The sequence below is a fragment of the Sus scrofa genome, chromosome 9 (assembly GCF_000003025.6).
Source record: "Sus scrofa isolate TJ Tabasco breed Duroc chromosome 9, Sscrofa11.1, whole genome shotgun sequence".
Taxonomy (NCBI): domain Eukaryota; kingdom Metazoa; phylum Chordata; class Mammalia; order Artiodactyla; family Suidae; genus Sus; species Sus scrofa.
In genome coordinates this window covers 68,359,379-68,372,270 of record NC_010451.4, presented here as the reverse complement: position 1 = coordinate 68,372,270, position 12,892 = coordinate 68,359,379, and the positions used below count along the sequence as shown (strand labels likewise).

The 12,892-nt window shown below is 39.2% G+C and overlaps 1 protein-coding gene across 23 annotated transcripts in view; it reads right to left on the bottom strand.

The window, feature by feature from the left end:
- The window catches only part of ADAM22 (ADAM metallopeptidase domain 22), a 237,305-nt gene that overhangs the window by 118,057 nt on the left and 106,356 nt on the right, over positions 1-12,892 (bottom strand). The window lies entirely within an intron of this gene.

Here is a 12,892-nt window from a genome sequence, read left to right as displayed (position 1 = left end):
TTATGTGTGATATTTTATCAAACAAAATAACAAAATATTACCCCCCCAAAAAAAATTTAAGGAGGCAAAGAAAGTTAGAAGAAATAAAAAAGAATATACTTTCAGCCTTTTATTTATTTGTTTATTTAGTCCTTTTAGGGCTGTACCCATAGCACAGCCTATTCCCAGGCTTTGGGTCAAATCAGAGCTATAGCTGCCAGCCTACACCACAGCCACAGTAACACCAGATCTGAGTCTCATCTTCGACCTACAACACAGCTCATGGCAACACCGGATCCTCAACTCACTGAGCGGGACCAAGGATCAAACCAGCATCCTCATGGATACTAGTCAGGTTCATTACCACTGAGCCACAACAGGAACTCCATTTTCAGCATTTTAAAAGAATCTCTTTTGAAACCTTTCCTAAACCACCACTTTCTTGTATAATTTTTTAAATGTTCACAACATCTTAAACATACTTCTCTTTAAATCTATAAATGAGAAAAAAATTTCCCTTCTAATAGAGGTACCTCATGACCCAACACCCATAAAAAGTCTTAAAGTCTTTAAATTTTTAAAGTACTAAAATAAAAATAAAATTAAAAATAATAAATAAAAATATAGGGAGCTCCCATTGTGGCCCAGTGATAATGAATCCGACTAGCATCCATGGAGGATGCAGGTTCAATCCCTGACCTCAATCAGTGAATTGAGGATCCAGTGTTGTCGTGAGCTGTGGTGTAGGTTGCAGACATGGCTGGATCCCATGTTGCTGTGGCTGTGGTGTAGGCTGGCAGCTGCAGCCCTGATTTGACCCCTAGCCAGGGAACTTCCATATGCCGTGGGTGCAGCCATAAAAAGCAAATAAAAAGAAATATATATATATATACATATATATATTTCTAAATCTACTCTATTAATAGACATTCAGCCAACTAAAAAATCTTTTTCACAGTGCTCTAAAGGTTACCAAGTTAAAATTGTCCCAATCATAAAAAAGGTGAATTTTTAAGCACAAGCACTACCATGATAAGCACAATGCCTACAGTTGCTTGGAATATAAACAGCAAGATCAAACACTCATTACATTAGTGCAGGCACCAGAGTGAGGTTCTTTTATATCTGATGCTTACATTACCATCTAGGAAATCTATAATTATAGTCTAAGTCCTTATTTCATTTCTCTTTGCAATACAGTTTCCTACTGACTTTACAGGGGAAACAGCTAGAAAGTGCTAAGCTATAAGTTATAGAAAACACAACTAAAACTAGCTTAAACAATCAGGACATTTATATCATTTCTTGTTAGGAATTCTAAGGAAGGTAAAATGTGAATCTCAATGCTCTTAGGTAAATAAATCTGAAGTTTATAAAATACAGGCAAAACACTTTTAAGATGTCTTAAGTATAAATAAGTAACAAAATATTGTTAGAAGTGACAGAATGCACAGAATGTGTAAGGTAAAAGATGTATGCATCTTACATTGATAGAAAGGGATGGATAACCAAAAGATACCTAGCATTCTGAAGGCACCTGGGTAAGAAGTGTTCATGATATAATAAATATACAAGAGACACTAAATATCCAAAATACGCTGCATATACACATTTAATATTCACCAGGTCTTATTTCAATCACCTATCGGTGACACCCAGGGCTTCTCAACTTCCGTACTCCGGACATTTTGCGCCAGAACATTCTTTGTCTTGGGGAGCATCTTATGCCTTGTAACATGATTAGCAGCATCCATGACCTTTACCCACTAGATGCCAGCATCACTCACACACACACCCCCCATGACAATCAAAAATGTCTCCAAACATTGCCAAATGTACACTGAGGGGTAAAACTGCCCTGGTTCAGAACTGATATTGACACCCATTCCTACCCCATGTTTTCTCTGTCCAAAAAAAACACAAATAGCATCTGTGGTTGTTCATCAAGCTAATCGACAGGCTGTAACTCCTGAGCAAGCGTACTTTTTCCTGGGGGTGTCATTAGCTCAGGCCAGCATCCATCCATGGGGCTTGCCCAAATCTCAGCTCTGGTCCTGGTAAGTACACATCAACAGCGAGGGCAGATGCAGTGGAGAGAGAAGCAGGCCATGTGAACGCTGGGTACCCCAGGATTTGCTGGAGTGATCTTTTCATCCACGTGTGCCCTCCCCTAAGTGTACTAACCTAGCCCTCTCTTTCCTCTGGCTTTTCACCATGTGCTTTCATTTGATTTAGCAAATCATGTGATTTGAAGATTTTAATTTGGTCTGTGAGGGCTTACTATTCCATTACTTTCAGGATAGCTTGCTGGCTAGCAGACTCACAGGCAACCATTGCATTAGAGTAATTTTCCACGTGACATCAGGGCAGTTCCAGAGTTGAAGCATATGGTGGCTCAGTACCATCAATGAGACCAGGGGTATATGTCCATCCTTCTGTTCTGCCATCAGAATGGGGGGAGGGGAGCTGTCCTCTTAACTGGCCCCTCTCATGATGCTAATAGGGCTGCTGCAGCTCTAAGCATCTCAGGCAGATAAAAATATCCTAAGGTAAAAAAGCCTTGTATTTATTTCCAAGAATCAGCAAACACTCCACAAAAAAGCCTCTGGCATTCATCTTCTCAAGTATGTTTCACCAGAATTACATTACTTGGCCGTGCCTAAACCAATCTTTTGACAAGGACATTTGTCTCTGAACAGTCAATAATCTCCTCTTTCAAGTACTCAGAGAGAGAGAGAGGAGAATGATATAACAGGGTGGGGAGAATAGCTGTTGTACAGTAAATAGAGAGTTGTCATTTTTTATATCATTTTTATCAGGGGTATGGTGGATATTTCACAAATTCCCAAAGGCTTTCAACAAAATAGTGAAGCATCATGGCAAAGATCTGCCTGAAGCAAAACACGTCATTGTTCCACCATCCACATCCCACCCTTTATCCAAGGTCATACTCCTAAGAGGAGAGGTATCAGCCAGTTGTTTGCAAAGGACTGACCCCTAACCTTTTGCCAACTCCTCCAGCAGTGAGAGAGAAAAATGATACTACAGAGCCAGCCAGGTTCCCCCTCCTGGGAATCTGAGCTAGTAAATTCAGTAAAAAAGAAAAAAAATCATTCAGTGGATGTAGGAAAGAGAAAAGAGAGTCAAAAATAAGGAATTGCTTGAGAGGAACTGAACTATACCATTAATGAATCCCATTATCCAAAAAGGGGGTTTGCCTCTTGGTGAGTGTCAACCAAAAGACAGAATCAAACCTAAGAGCAGAAGGAAGGATTTTATACCTACAGCAAGTAAGGAGAACACCAGAGATCTTTCCCAAAGCAGTACCTCCCCCAATAGAAAACTGGGGAGCATTTTAAGCTAAGGGTACATGCATGTTCATGAAGGGGTTTGAGCAGTGTATGCATATTAATGAAAGGGATTGAGTATAGGAGAATTCAGCATAGAATTGGGGCAAAGGTCAAAAGAGTCCATTCTTTAGTTGACTGAAGTCATGAAGGTCAGAAAAGGTCAACATCACTATTCCTTAGGTTCCAGTTGATCTGGTGGTTGAGTGCTACATTCTACAAAACAGCTCAAGAAAATGCTTCAGGCTGGCTAATCTTAACCACTGAAGAAGAGCTGGGAGTCTTTACAGTCGATTTATTCTCTTTGCTATTGTTTCTTCTCTTGCCTGAAACAGTTTGCTCTTTTGTTCCCGTAAGATCATTATTACTGAGACCTGGGCAAGGGCAAGCATAGGGTCAGGCTTAGATTCCAAAACGGCTTCTCTAATGTCAAAAGCTGTATGTGGGCACTCCAGCCTGTCTCAGTGGGTTAAGGATCCAGTGTTGTCACTGTTGTGGCTCTGTTTTACAGCTATGGTGTGGGTTTGATCCCTGGCCCAGGAACTTCTGCATGCAGTAGGAAAAGCCAAAAAAAAAAAAAAGCAAGCTCTATCTGGTTCTTTTCCTTAGGGGGCCCCACTACCCTATCTGCTTACAAAATCAGAGTAAAAGGCCCAAATCTCCACTGCTCAGGCCCCTGGATCCAGCCCATTCCTATTGTTGGATACCTTTCTCCAACGCTGCCACGTGAGGAAACCTCATTATCAGAGCCAGCATGAGGGAGATCAAAGGCAACTACATAAAACACTATTTAGAAAAGAAGTTGTAGGAGGAGGCGTAATCATAATAACAATAATAATTTAAAAACCGACAGCTTTGGAGTCTTCTAAATTTTCAAATTTTAAGAGAAAATTTTTCTTTGAATTATAAAATCTAGAAATTAAGAGAGTATGAGTCACCACACGAATGTAATTACTGCAAAGAAAACTCTCTGCTCAGGAATTATGCAGCTATTTCAATTAAGGCCCTGAACCTACGAGGACTGCTAGAAAGGGCTGTATGTAATTTAAACCAAAACCAGCCCACATGACTTGGTTTTATTTGTTTGCCATTCCATGGAAGTCTGCTAAGGATTGTTTTAATTATTGGGCTGAAAAAACTTCCATTTAAAAATGACATTTTTTTTCCTCTACTGAAGCATAAAATCCTTACTACCACCAACTTTTTCTTTTACATCATCGTTTATCATTAAGTGGGAATCTACTTAATGTTAAGTGTAGGAAAATGGAAACTCTCTTTGACACATAGGAAATTTTATTTTATCTGATTGGGTAGAATCTACTCCATGTTAACAGTTTATCAAAACTGATGTGTGAATGCTTCTTTGCAAATTATGAAAGATAAAAGCAGAAATCATTTTCCTTTTTTTTTGTCTTTTGTCTTTTTGAGGATCACACCCGGGGCATATGGAGGTTCCCAGGTTAGGAGTCTAATCAGAGCTGTAGCTGCTGGCCTATGCCACAGCCACAGCAACACCAGATCTGAGCCAAGTCTGCAACCTATGCCACAGCTCACAGCAACGCCGGATCCTTAATCCGCTGAGCAAGGCCAGGGATCGCACCCGCAACCTCATTTCCTCTGTGCTATGATGGGAACTCTGAAAATCATTTTCAATCACATTCTAAAACCACTCATTTTCTAAAGGAAGTAAGGAAATGTTTTAAAAATTAGAAATGTATTCTGAGGCCCTTTTTTAAAAAATTTATTTGCATGCCATAATTAGCCTAGAATAAGCAAAACAACATAATGCAAACATTTTCAGTCATAATAATAATTATCCTTTGTCTAACGGGCAACTATCATGAATCAGAGGCAGCTGGTATAGTCCAAAGGTTTTAGAATTTAAAGACAAAAGCAAATATTTTGATTTCCTATCCAAACTCTGCCATTTACTAGCTGTGTGACCTTGGCCATGTTATTTAATCTTCATCAACACAATTTACCCACATCCAAAATGAATATAATACAAATTGCTTTACAAAGCTGGTATGGTTTTTAAACCAGAACATATGTGAAATACCTCCCAAATTCTAATTTCAATTATTCCACTCCTTATCCATCATCTCCTACCATAGTTTCTCTAGAACTCTCACTTTAACTGTTTGTATTACTGAACACAGGTTTAGTTCGAAAGCTATTACTTGAGAGACAAGTGTTGGTCAGAACAGTAAGCTGCTTTAATTTGGAGGCCAGCAACCTGGGAGAAGGCAGACTCACGTCCAAAAACCAACTCCAAAGATTTTGCATGAGCATAAAAGTTTGTAAAGAGACAATCATTTGAGGAGCAGGTCAGAGTTTTTATCTTCTACTGGGTGCAAATTTTCTTCTGACTGGTTGGTGGTGAGGTAATAGGGTAGTGTTCCAGGAATCTTGTGCTCAAGCCTAAAGTTACTGTCTTGGTTGGAGACATTAGTTCCTACAGAAGAACTCAAAAGTTAGACACATTCCTTGAGGAGGAACCAGAACCCCGGCCCATTGCTGAAACTACTTGATTGTTTTCTCCTTTGTTTTTCATCCCCTTTCTTCCCTGTTAAGCAACTATTTGAATCTGCCCTTTGGAACTCAGGGAAGGTCAAGAAGGCTGAATGAAGCCTATTTCCTACACATAAACAAATGGGGAAACAGAAAGGATTTATACCTGGGAGGGCTCCACCGGGTCCTGCTCTATTTTATTTGGGGACTCTTAAACCATTGACCTTACCTTCTACTTGTTCAGTGTCCTTCACCTCTCTTATGTCCACCTAATGTAGTTTACATAATTTATCATGTAAACTAATCACTCCCTTGCTCCTTTCTCTCCCTTCTACTATATCCACTTGGCCAAACTTCAACCATAGTAAAACTGAACTCTCCTACAAATCAAAGTCTGACCCCAAGAAGCAGACCATCCTGAATGGTCATATGTTGAACCACATAATTTATGACCACAATATCAAGTGGTTCCCCTTAGCACAACAATGCCCATAAATCCACTAGTCCATTTTCCTAGTCAATTTACTCTGAGAAGATGCTTCCAAACTTTTCTCTTATAAAATCTCCAAGGTATTTCCTTGTTATCTTTCCCTGCAATTACTCCACTTCTGTATTCAATGAATAATGGAAACAGAAAAAGGCTGCTTCATCTTTCCAATCCACCAGCATCCCTGTTTTCTGAACCAGTCTCTGAAATGGAGCAGGACCCTAGGGGGCCTTCCCAGGACAGAACTTCCCTCATGTCCTCTGCCTGCCTTTTTTCTGCAGAAAATTTTAGCCAAAGAATAAATTTAATCAGAGAAATGAGAAAATACAGAAGCAAAGGAAAACAGTCAACCACAACCAAATAATAATAGCTTAGTCATTAAGCAAAGTCAAGGATCTTTAACTCCTCCTCAAAGGTGACAGATAATATTCTGAGCCATACATATCCTTTGACTTGTTTTATAAATACTGAAACCTTTGCCAGGAGGAAGATGTTAACTACAAGATGACTAGACTGTAGCCGTGGCAGAAGCTGCCACAATTCTGAGAAGTGACCTCAAGAAAACTGATTCTGGAACTGAAAATTAACTGTACCTCAAACAATCAAGATGATGCTGATCTGACCACCATATGACTAATTTCAAGTTATCTGTCAGAGCTGACTGTGCTGTTCTACCTGTAGTTCTCTCCCTCTGCCTGTACACCCCTTAAATTTCCCTTTAAAAGCTCTTGCCCACTGATCAACAGTGTGGAGTTGGCCTTTGGACATGAGTCTGACTTTTCCCCCAGTTGCCAGCCTCTGTAATAAAGCAAACTTTCCTTTCTACCAACACTTGTATCTTGGGTATTGGTTTTCAGGTGGTGAGGAGCCAGACCTGAGTACAGGTATCATGTCTCGTAGGATGTCTAACAGGCATCTCAGACTCAACATGGTTAATGCATAACTCTCTCAGCAAGTCCCAATATTCAATCCCCAACTCAAAAATGTATTCTACTAGTCACTTCACAGTGAAGAAGACTGGGGGACACTGCCTTATTCAGGTGGTCATAGTTAACACTGCCAATAATGGAAGAAATCAAAATCATATGCTCTTACTCTGAGAAGGACACATCATTTATAATATTCCCACTAAAAATGCATGAGAAAGAAACAAACAAATGAATAGAGAAACCAGAACCAGGAAGAGATTTTCAAAGAAATAGAGCAAAGATGTAATTCAAAGTTCTGCCAGTCAACTGTGACCTCGAGATCAATATCAAATCCAGAGTATGGTTGTAAGACCCTTTGATAAGACCTCAGAAAGACTTTAAGCTATTTTGCCTAGACTATATCACTTAGATAAAAAAGCTTCTCAGATTCTTAAGGGCCTGCCTATTAGATCCTTAGCTGCATCAAAGAGTTTCTAAGAATCTTATCGTATAAGTCACAGATATTCTCACCTAAACAAAGACTTCTAAGAATATTAAGGGCATCTTTACTTAGAGTCCAAAGTAGACAAAGGCCTCTCAAGAAGATCTGTGGATGTGGTTTTGTTCAATGAGGTAAATCCCAATAAGATCCACATGAAACCCACCAATGGAACCACCACCAGCTTGGAATAAAACATACAATCAATTTAAACTTTTCACAGTAGGAAGTAGATAGAGAAAGATACTTAAATTGAGGCCTGGGTCATTTCTTATGGAAAAGAAATGGTTACTCAAGGGGTGGCACAAAGAACCATAGGCAACCACTCACAGGAAGTAGAACAAAGCCTTAATCAATACACATTCCCTTTCCCAAAACACAGGAAAAGAATATTAGTACTCAGTTGGTTTTCAGAATTTCAATGGACAGATAATAGTTAGGTACCTCCTACTTCTCCCACTTTTATAAAGGAATATATACTGCAATTATCTCACCCTTAACTTCCCACTGTATTTTGAGTGGATGTGGAATAGAGAACTTGTTTTTTAGCTCAAAGGTCTGTACCAATGCTGCCTCACCTAAAAAGGCTTCTTCATCAGATTGAGATAGATGGTAAGAATTTGAACCCTGAGTTTGAGCCTGACAGTATAATGGAACGAGATTTCTCAGGAGTCTGGAGGAATTTAGTACATTTTGCATATGTGAGAAATATAAATAATTTGTGGTCGAAGGACAGACTGCGGTTGATCACAGATGTCTATAAATTCTTTGTCACTCTCTCATGGTAGAGACCATTTCTCTTCTTCTTGCATTGAACTGGTCCTGTCACAAACCTAATGAGACAGAACTGATACTGTGTAATGTAAGCAACTTCCACTTCCAGGCATGAGGAACTCTCTGTCTTTGAACATTTGAATATGCTGTGAGGAAGTCCAAGCAACCACTTAACAAGATGCTCGTAAAGGAGAATGAAAGTCCCTAGCTGACCTCCCCAGTTGAACTCCCAGCCAATGAAAGCACTAATTTCCAACCTTGTGACTGAGGCCACTTTGGATCTTCCAGATGAAATAGTGCTCCAGTTAATACCATATGAAGTAAAACTGCCCAGTCAACCCACAAAATTGTACAAAATAATACATTGTAAGGCAATGGGCTGATCATGCCTTCTTACTTAAACATTCGCTGTTACACTGCACAAAATTAACATTATGTTTTCCTTAGAGCAGTCTCCAAATGAGTGCAATGTAGCTTGTTTTGGATAATATTCATATACCAACAAGTTCATATTTTTCAACTTCACAGTGTGTGAAAGCTATATGCAGGCAGTAGAAACCATACTTCAGATTTGGAATTTTGATCTTTTCCTGGCTTACCAGCAGGTGGTAGAATACTCTCAGGATGCTGGGCGGTGGCAGTGAGCAGCAGCTCCCAGTCAACCACATATACGATCACAATGGTAACCAACCAATAGACTTGCAACCATTCTGGACCCATGCAACCTTTCAGTTTGCACTTTCAGTACAGTATTCAATAAATTTTATGAAATATTCAACATTTTATTATAAAACAGGTTTTGTGCTAGATCATTTTGCCCAACTGTAGACTGATGTTGGTGTTCTGGGCACATTTAAGGTAGGCTGGACGAAGCCATGATGTTCAGAGGGTTAGGTATATCAAATGCATTTTTACCATAAAATACTTTCAACTTCTGATGACGTTATTGGGACCTAAGCCCATCATTAGTCATAGAAGATCTACAAAAGAATCATAAAAGCCTCAAGGGTGACTATAATTCACCCAGTGAAATAGTAAAAAGCCCCCTAGGTCATAGGTCACAATGGAAAATTAGAGATTTCATTAAGAATTTAAGCTATGAAAAGACTTTCAGAAGAACAGAACTGGAATATGGAAAATTTTAAGGACCCAAATTTCATTATTCTATTTGATTTAAGAGGAATAAAAAATTATAAGCTTAGAAAGTTTTTTAAAAGAAAACATTTTTCCCATTCTCTCCATTCTCTGCAGCCCTCTCCCCATTTCATCTTCTCTCTCTTTTATTTTCTTACTCTATCTAGCCAACCATTAACCTTCCAGATCCTTTTGGCAAATTAATGCTTTTGCTGAAAATCCCCGCTATAGAAAACGGATAAATGTTCTGAACTTTCATACCACTGAGATTTAATCATCCAGCCTTTAGCTTTGTTTTATGCAAAAACTTTGGTCTATATCCTCAGTATGTAATAACTACAATTTAAAACTCCTATTTTGTTTAAACTAAATTAAAGGGAAATGACAAGTGTGAATTAAAAGCTCTTCCAAGATCTGCCTTTTGGAGGAAAGTTTCATCTTTATTACCTTCCAATTTGTAAACATGAAAATTCCTTTCCTGCTTATGCACATACAAGGGGTTTTCTGTCATGCCTTGTGCCTACAGGAGAGGCTATTCTAGTTATGTTCTACTGAGGAAGTCATAAACAATCCTTGTAGTAATATATTGACTCTGGTCACTTTTCCCCATTTCCCTGAAGATGTGAACTTCCGGTTTCCAATCACACTCTCCAGCACTACTCCTGTTGTAATTATTGGTGATTTTGATATATGCTTAGGTGACTCTTCCAATTTTGGCTTCTCAGCTCCTTGACCTCATCTCCTCCAACGATTCTCTCCTCCACTTTACATCACCCACCCAGCATAGTCTCAAATCCAAGCAACTCACTCTCTGACAAATTCCATCCATGCCAGGTTTCTCTTTCAACACCCCATTTCAACCCCTTAACCTCAATAAGGCCCATAACTCATGAACTTACTACCATTTCACTGTTCCACAGCTTCCTTGTGTCTCATTCCCCTTCTTGCCCAGCTTAAATTCAATCGTAATATCCAGTGCTTCGCAAATCTCCCTACCCATCTTCTAATGTGTGATTCTCCCTTGGCTAAACCAATCCTAGTTAAACTCTTTGCTGGCTTCATGCCCGCTCCGTGCAACTTAATGAGGCTGAAGAACAGCATGTCATCAGGCTGACTATGCTCACTTTGCACTGACAACCATGAACCGCAAGAGGGTCCTTAAAGCTGCCTGGCATTCGTTCTCCATTTTCCTAGGACATTTACTCCTCCAACTGTGTCTCGGTGCCATTTCACCTCTTCTGCCTCTTTCCTCAAACCTCCAACATCTTTCCCCTCCATTCTGAGAAGATGACTAGGCTCCCTACTTCACTGAGAAAAAAGTAATCAGAAGGTAAGTTCCACGGACTCTATCACCACTTCTCTGCACCTACAAGCATTTGCACCCATATGCTCAGCCCTTCACCCAGTTCTAGGAATGAGCTATCCATGGAATAATCCACAGACAATCCCACACTGCACCACAATCCATCCCCTCTTGCCTACCCAAGGACACGGCACCAGATATCCCCCCTCTCCTGTGTCATCAGATTCCCTCTTTCTGCCAGATCCTTCCCATTACTGCATGAACTCTGTTATTTCACCCATTTCCTAAAACAAACCAAACAATTTTCTTAATACAATTTTCCTGTCCAACTACTGCTACATACCCTTCTGTCCACTAAACAAAATTTCTCAAGGGCCCATAGTCATGATCTATCCTTTCTCTCCTATGTCTTGAACCCATCTAGTAAGATTTTCACCAAAGCACTTCACTGAAACCACTCTTACCAAAGTCATGAATTACCTATTTCCATGTTGTTATATCTCATGGTTGATTCTCAATCTTCTTATTACTCAACCTACAAGTAGCATTTGACACAGCTAAGCACCCTCTTCTCTTGGAAATATTTCTTTGTACTTCCTACCAGATTCACATTCTGCAGATTCACATTCTCCTACTTCTCTTGCTGCTGTGTTTCCATACCTTTTGCTAATTTCTTCCCACTCCCCCATCATCTAGACATTACAGTGCCTGAAGTTTCAGTCCTTGACCCTCCTCTCTCACTCCTTTGGTGATGTCATCTTATGTCTCCCTCTAAGTAACAACTACATGCTGATGAACCTCTGGTGCAGATCTCTAGTTTAGAATTCTCCTCTGAACTCCAGAACCCTATATCCAACTCCAAATTCCACATCTTCTCCTGTTTATCAAATAAGCATGCCATACTTAATGTGTCTAAGCCTGAGCTCCTCATCTTACTTGACGAAAATGATTTTTCCTGCAGTCTTTCATTAGTTCCATTGTTTTCTTAGGTCCATCCCTCCTGTAGCCCCCCATCTTCCTACTCATATCTGGATTAACTGCACTCTAAGCCTGCTGTATAGCTGTAATCCTGATATTTCTCCTTCACCTTGACCCTAGGCATTCTCTTTGATTCGCTCCTCGTTATAAACCTGTTTCCATATCTCATATCCTCATCTTTCTTCATATTTTTTTCTTTTATTTTGGTGGGACTCAGTCTCCAGTACCTTCCAAATAAATAATACATGAGATGTTCAATTATTTTAGACCTCACCTTTAATTGATAGTTTGGATTTGTAAGAACAGAAATCCCTCAGAATTTACACAGCATTCCTCTACTATCTCCCAGCTTCTAGTATTACTAGTGAGAAATCTGATGTTATTATATTTCTGATCCTTCCAGTGTGACCTTGTTTTTCTTTCAAGATGATTTTTTTTTTGTCCATCCCTTTTATCTCCATTATTCTAAAACTTCAAAATTGTAGGTCTTTATGTAGGGTTTCATTCGTTCATTTCTGGGCACTCAATGAGAATTTTCCATCTAGAAATTCATGTCCTTCAGTTATGAAGAATAACCTTTGATAATTCCTTTTCTTGGTTTTCTCTCTACTCTCTTTATGAGATTTCTACTAGTCAGATGTTTAATCCCCTAGATTGATCCCCACAGAGTTTTTATCTTTTTTCTCTCTTATGTTCTACTTCTTCATCTTTTGTACTGTTTTCTGAGATATTTTGCCCCCTAAGTTCAACCATTCTCTTGACTTTTATTGTTTCCAATATTTTTTCTAATTATTTTTTCTGGATTTTTAAATAGCATTTTCTTGTTTCATAGACGCAGTACTTATCTCTCTGAATATATTATTATTGGTTAGTTTTAACTATTTCCTTCTGTTCCTTCCATTTTCTTTGTTTCAGCAGAATTCTTTTAATCTGTTTGTTCTGCTCTCTTTTCTGTTAAACATTCTCCTCAAG